Raw genomic sequence first — 5,780 nt, forward strand, 5'->3', positions numbered from 1 at the left:
CTCCATTTAAGATGGTTTCCCTTTCCGCTATGTAATAAGCAGCACAATAGCACAGTCAGCTGGAGCACAGCTTGAGGTAACTGCAGGGAAGGTGAGAGTGGCAGAGTCTGAAAGGGCAGGAGATGCTAATTCATGGCAATAATAAGAGGCAAATGAGAAAAATGCACAACAGAAGCTATGAAGAGGTGGTCAACATGAAACAAAAAACATGATAAAATTAAGGACAAATATGTTTTTATTTGGAGCCAACTGAAAGAATCATTCCTTTTGTTTTTGGTTCAAACACATAGTTCTTAAAATTTTAAAATGCTGAGAAAACAAACACATGAAACCATGAAATACATATCAGAGGGTAATAACTGCATTTGCTTAAATCAGGAGTTGTCAACTAACTGGACTCAGGGACCAGCGTTCTGACAACTTTAGGACCACTGTAGTGGGGTGACTAGACTGGATGGACACTGTTTAAATCCTGAAAGTCACTTTGGTTTTTCAAAATTCTCTATATTTGCATGAATCTGATTATTCACAACTATAATTAACACATGGAAATGCGTTTTAAAAATTGTATGCCTACAGTGAAACTACATTACTGAACGCATGGTCAGGGACCACCTGCCATGCCTTTGTAGACCACCAGGGGTCTATGACAACCTGTTGTTGTCACATTGTTGAATGCCTGGACACCTTCAGGTCATGACAGCAGTTCCTACTGTTTTACATTTTTCCAGTAGATATATTGTAGATAAGGTCATTTAAAGACACCATGTGTAGCATTTGTAAATAGTTTTTCCAACTTGGCTTTAGCTGACAGCAACGACTATAAAAACAACGGACAGGCCAAGAGCTCCCAGGTGGCTGGTGGCAGTACAGGTCACGAGTCCCGCCTCCTCCGTGTTAGTGGATGGGACATGAGCCACACTAAAAGTTCAAAGTACAAATCAGATACATTTTATCCAGAAGTTATTTCTGTGGTTTTTGGTAGATATTATCATGCTGATGTGTTTACAACTGGTTACTTCTCTGGTAAGTTGTTTTTAAAAAATGATTTAAAAAGAGGTATATTTAAGCTTTGATTGGTGGCCTGATACTGTCACTCCACTTGTGGTTGCTACAGTGCAGAATCTGGTTGCAAAAAAGCTAGATGGCAGCTGCTGTATTTACAATACTTTGGCTTCACTTTTGCATCATCTCCATCATTTATGTGTCAGTGGTTGACAGGCAGAATAATGAAAGTTGACACACACACAAACACACACAGTTCAATTATCTACAGTATCTAAATGCTGTCATTGATAGCATATATGCACAGTATATAATATTTACAGTTGCAATCAAAATTATTCAACCCCCAGTGAAGGTGTATTGGCAAAATGTACAAACTTTGAGCTGTTTACAATGATTAAATCAAATAAGAACATTTGAAATAATTAATGTAACAAGTGGTTTCTCCAAATTCAACACAAAATGCAACTTTTAACTTCTGCAGTCTCAAAATTATTCAACCCCCTGAACAGAATCCCTCATAAGAGCAGACATTTGTAAATCAGATGTTGTCTCAACCACACCTGATGCAACTATTCAGGGCTTCATTAGTTGCACCTGGTTTGACTGAGATACATCCATCCATCCATTTTCTTCCGCTTATCCGGGGCCGGGTCGCGGGGGCAGCAGTCTAAGCAAAGATGCCCAGACCTCCCTCTCTCCAGACACTTCCCTCTGAGATACAGTGCATCAATTACCTGAACTGGCTAAGGGGTTTGTGGAGTGTCATGTCTGATTGCGTGTTAGAAACATGGCTCAGTCAAAAGAATTGTCAAGAAAGTTAAGAGAAGAGATCATTGCCTTTCACACACAAGGAAAAGGATCCAAAATATAGTGAAGGCACTGTATGTTTCTAGAGACACTGTTGGAAACATAGTTCATAGTTAAAGGAACAGTGGCTACTCTCCATGGACATGGCAGACACCGGAAGCTATCAACAGCTGCAACCAGATTTCTGAGGAGGCAGGTGTTGAAAAACAAGAGACCTGTAGCAAGACTTGGTGGCAACAGGCACTGAGGTTTCACTTTGCACAGTAAGGTGCAGACTAAATGCTGAAGGTTTCCATGCCAGGACTCCAAGGCATACACCACTACTGACCCAAAAGCACAAAAAAGTTGGCTCCAATATGCTCAAAATCATATAAATAAGCCACAGGCATTTTGGAAATCATATGCCGAAAAGAACAACCTGCCTACAGTGAAGCATGGCAGTGGCTCAGGGATGCTCTGAGACTGCTTTGCTTCCTCTGGCACTGAGAACCTGCAGCATGTGGAAGGCCAAATGAATTCATTCAGGTATCAGGAAATCCTAGGAGAAAACATCATGCCATCTGTGAAGAAGCTGAAGCTTGGGAATCACTGAACAGAACAATGATACCAAGCATACCTCAAAGTCCACCAAGGCTTGGTTGCAGAAGAGGTCCTGGAAGATTGTAGACTGGCAGTCACAGTCACCTGATTGAACCCCATAGAAAATCTCTGGTGGGATTTGAAGAAGGTGGTTGCACTAGGCAAACATAAGAATATTATAGAACTGAAGGCCATTGCCCAGAGGAATGGCCTAAGATTCCTCAGGAATGCTGCCAGAAGCTGGTGTCTGGCTATGCATCAGGTTTGCAGCAGGTGCTCTAAGTATTAAGACACTTGTCGTGAAGGGGTTGAATAATTTTGAGACTGCAGAATCCATTTAAAGTTGCATTTTGTGTTGAATTTGGAGAAACCACATTGTATTAGTTGTGTTGAGCTATTTCAATTGCTCTTGTTTGATGTGTTCATTGCAAACAGCTGAAAGTGTGTACATTTTTCCAGTACACCTAATTTGCAATGGGGGCTGAATCATTTTGACTCCAACTGTATGTTTTTTTGTAAAAGTAGTTCCACTGCTAATGTACATTATTGCATACAACCTAAATTTTAAAAGATACATTTAAACTCTGATCCTACAAAAATGTTGAACTGTGTACAGGATAGTTGTAGAAATGACAAACTATTTCTTGTGTAGGTTTCTCTTTTCTTTTAGTCCCTCTTTTAGGTTGTCTTTTGCATCATTGTGATAGAATTTATTGAAATTTATATGTGAAATGGTAAACTGGCTTTTGTAAAACTCATAAGGGTAATTATAACCTTTCACATGCACTTGTAGAGATTGTAGTACCTCAGAGATATGCTTATTGTAGACTGGAATTTGTTATTTGGAAAAGAGAGTGACTATGACCTTGTCCTCATCGCAGTTTGGTATAAGAGGCTAGAGGAGGAAGGAATGGTTATCCAGATTCAAGGCACGTAACGATATTTGTAATTTCACGATATCACGACAAAAAAGTCTTGATACCATCAGGGGACTGTGACAGTATCTACCAGGATATTACATATGATTATTCTGCTAGTATAACAGCGTTCATGTCCCAGAATGTGAAACTGACATAGCAGATGCTCCATCTTTAACCTTTGGAGCTCTTGTGTGGCAGCATTTCAGTTTTCCCATTTCATGAAATGACACGGGTGGAAAGGAAACTTACAAATATAAATAGATAAAAACTTTCTTGCTATTTACTTAAGTATAGGGCACATGCATATTGGAAATCCTTAGCAGCTTGCTCAGCCAAGATATGACGAAAGCAATACTAGTCCTGTTTAAGACCGAGACAATCCTGGATACATCTTGCAGAAACAGCCTGGACACGGCTGCATGTAACAATTTAACAAATGCAAAACCAACCACTTAACAACCCTTAAAGTATTCTCTCTTGAAAAAGTAGACCATGATGTTTGGAAAAACACTTTCAGTAAAGTACAAATCTCACCTTTATGTGACTCTTCCGAGTGTATTTTTTGCGCCTTCTTCATTCTGATGCACCATTTAGCAATTTGTTCACAACTTCCCCCGATGGTCAGGAAGGACACTCGCTACATCTGGTCCAGTACTGAGAATCCAAACACCTGACAGCATGGCCACCAAACTGAAAAAGTAAAACCTGCTTAAGGGGTACTAAAAAACATTTATGTTCCACTACAAGTGTGACTTGTTTTGTTTACATGATCCAGCTGCTGCAATAATATTTTATTTAATTTCATAAAAGGACTGCTGCTGAATGCTGCATGGCTTGTTTTGCAGTTGTACAAACAGTTCAGTCATTCAGTATCAATGATAATTCATGACAATTTTTTGCACATGCTAGCTACTTAAATTTTAATAAAGATGGAAAGCAGGAGAACTTAAAGTTAAAAGGAAAATCACACAGAAATGTTGATTTATTATTTCATAAAGGGCATTAGTTATTCTTTTTTCTTCATTTTTTTATATTGTGACAAATATCCAGTGCTTAATTTGTAAATGATAGGGTCCCAGAATATCATTTGGTGAGAGACCTGGCATGTCAATGTTAAGAGAGGTGGTTCCAGAATGAAAACTTTTCCTCAGTGACCTGTGTGTTTGCATAGTTTCCACATAAAGGGAGCAGCTTAGAGGTAAAACTTCATTTGTTGTGTGTTTGTAGTGACACAAGATGGCAAGTATTTGCAAGTGTGAGTTACAGATGTCGAGCGCCAGTGATGCTAAATACATTAGGATTCTGAGGCTACGGCCTCTAATTTGTTCAACCAGTAAAAAAACCCAACATCATATTTGGTTCTTCTTACACCACTACACATTAACATTATTTTGAGAGCATTAGAGCAACAAATTTAAAGCACCAGAGACTATATAATGCAGTAACATTAAATAAACATGTTCTTACCTTCAGTTATTTAAAACAACGCAGTCATGGGGCAGGAGTCCTCGTTCATGCTATTTCATGCTTTGCTTCAGTCCTACGTCTGAAATCCAGTGACGTCATCATCAGACTGGATTGTACTAACCTTTTCATTAACAAATGTACACTTTATAAATGGGTTAGCTTCTGATTTCTGACTAGCATTGTCCTGCAGCTTTAGCAAATTAACTTGTTCTTTTTGGATTTTCACTCCGTAGCTAACATAACATTACATTGACTGTCAACCTGACCCGGTGTGACCTGCAGAGGCTGGTTACATTGTGATGTAATTCACCTAACTGCCTATTTTTATTGTATTTAATTATTCCATTTTTAGTCTAATATGCTGTTGTAAAAGGCTACTTGTACAAAAAGTTAATGTACAAGTAGGTCTAATGACCTTGGACTTTTTATATATTATTCATTTAATGTCTTTTATATGTAAATGAGGTGCCAGATCCATCAACATAGATGTTGGCCACAATTTGAGAGGTGCTGGATCCAGCTTGTCTGCCACAAATTAACAGCTCCAAATATTGTATTGTGGACCTTATAACATGACAGTGTTGTACTGTGATAGTAGTATTGTTACATTCCTAGCAGATTCTATACTGTTTCTCATGTGTGGTATTTGTGGTAGTTGTAAGATAGTTAATCCTAATTAAAATCCATCTATCATCATCTATATTGCATATTCTGAATAGGGTTGTAGGGTCACGGGGGGCTGGAGCCAATCTTAGCTGACATTCCGCAAGAGGAGGGGTCCACCCTGGACAGGTCACCAGTCACAGGGCTTGCTAATTTTAATGTTGTTTCAAAACTTCCCTTTTTAAGCTTACATCTTTGATGGTGTCAGGCCTGTTGTTGTCCTGAAAATGTGTGAAAGCAAGTTCCCAACTTTGAAAAATGTATAGCAGGCTGTGTGAACTAATCAGAATGGTGCCTTTTCACTTGTATTTGGGTCATTCCATTTTCATTCAAAGG

At 38.8% G+C, this 5,780-nt stretch overlaps 1 long non-coding RNA gene across 1 annotated transcript; it reads right to left on the reverse strand.

Annotated features, from left to right (window-relative positions):
- Positions 1-281: 281 nt before the first annotated feature.
- Positions 282-4,946, reverse strand: LOC109971389 (uncharacterized). The gene is made up of 3 exons (XR_002276549.1): positions 4,782-4,946; positions 3,849-4,004; positions 282-921 (listed from the first exon to the last, which is right to left on the reverse strand). It is a non-coding gene; the product is annotated as an uncharacterized LOC109971389 (long non-coding RNA).
- Positions 4,947-5,780: the final 834 nt, after the last annotated feature.

This window comes from Monopterus albus, unplaced genomic scaffold, assembly GCF_001952655.1.
Source record: "Monopterus albus unplaced genomic scaffold, M_albus_1.0 scaffold223.1, whole genome shotgun sequence".
NCBI lineage: Eukaryota > Metazoa > Chordata > Actinopteri > Synbranchiformes > Synbranchidae > Monopterus > Monopterus albus.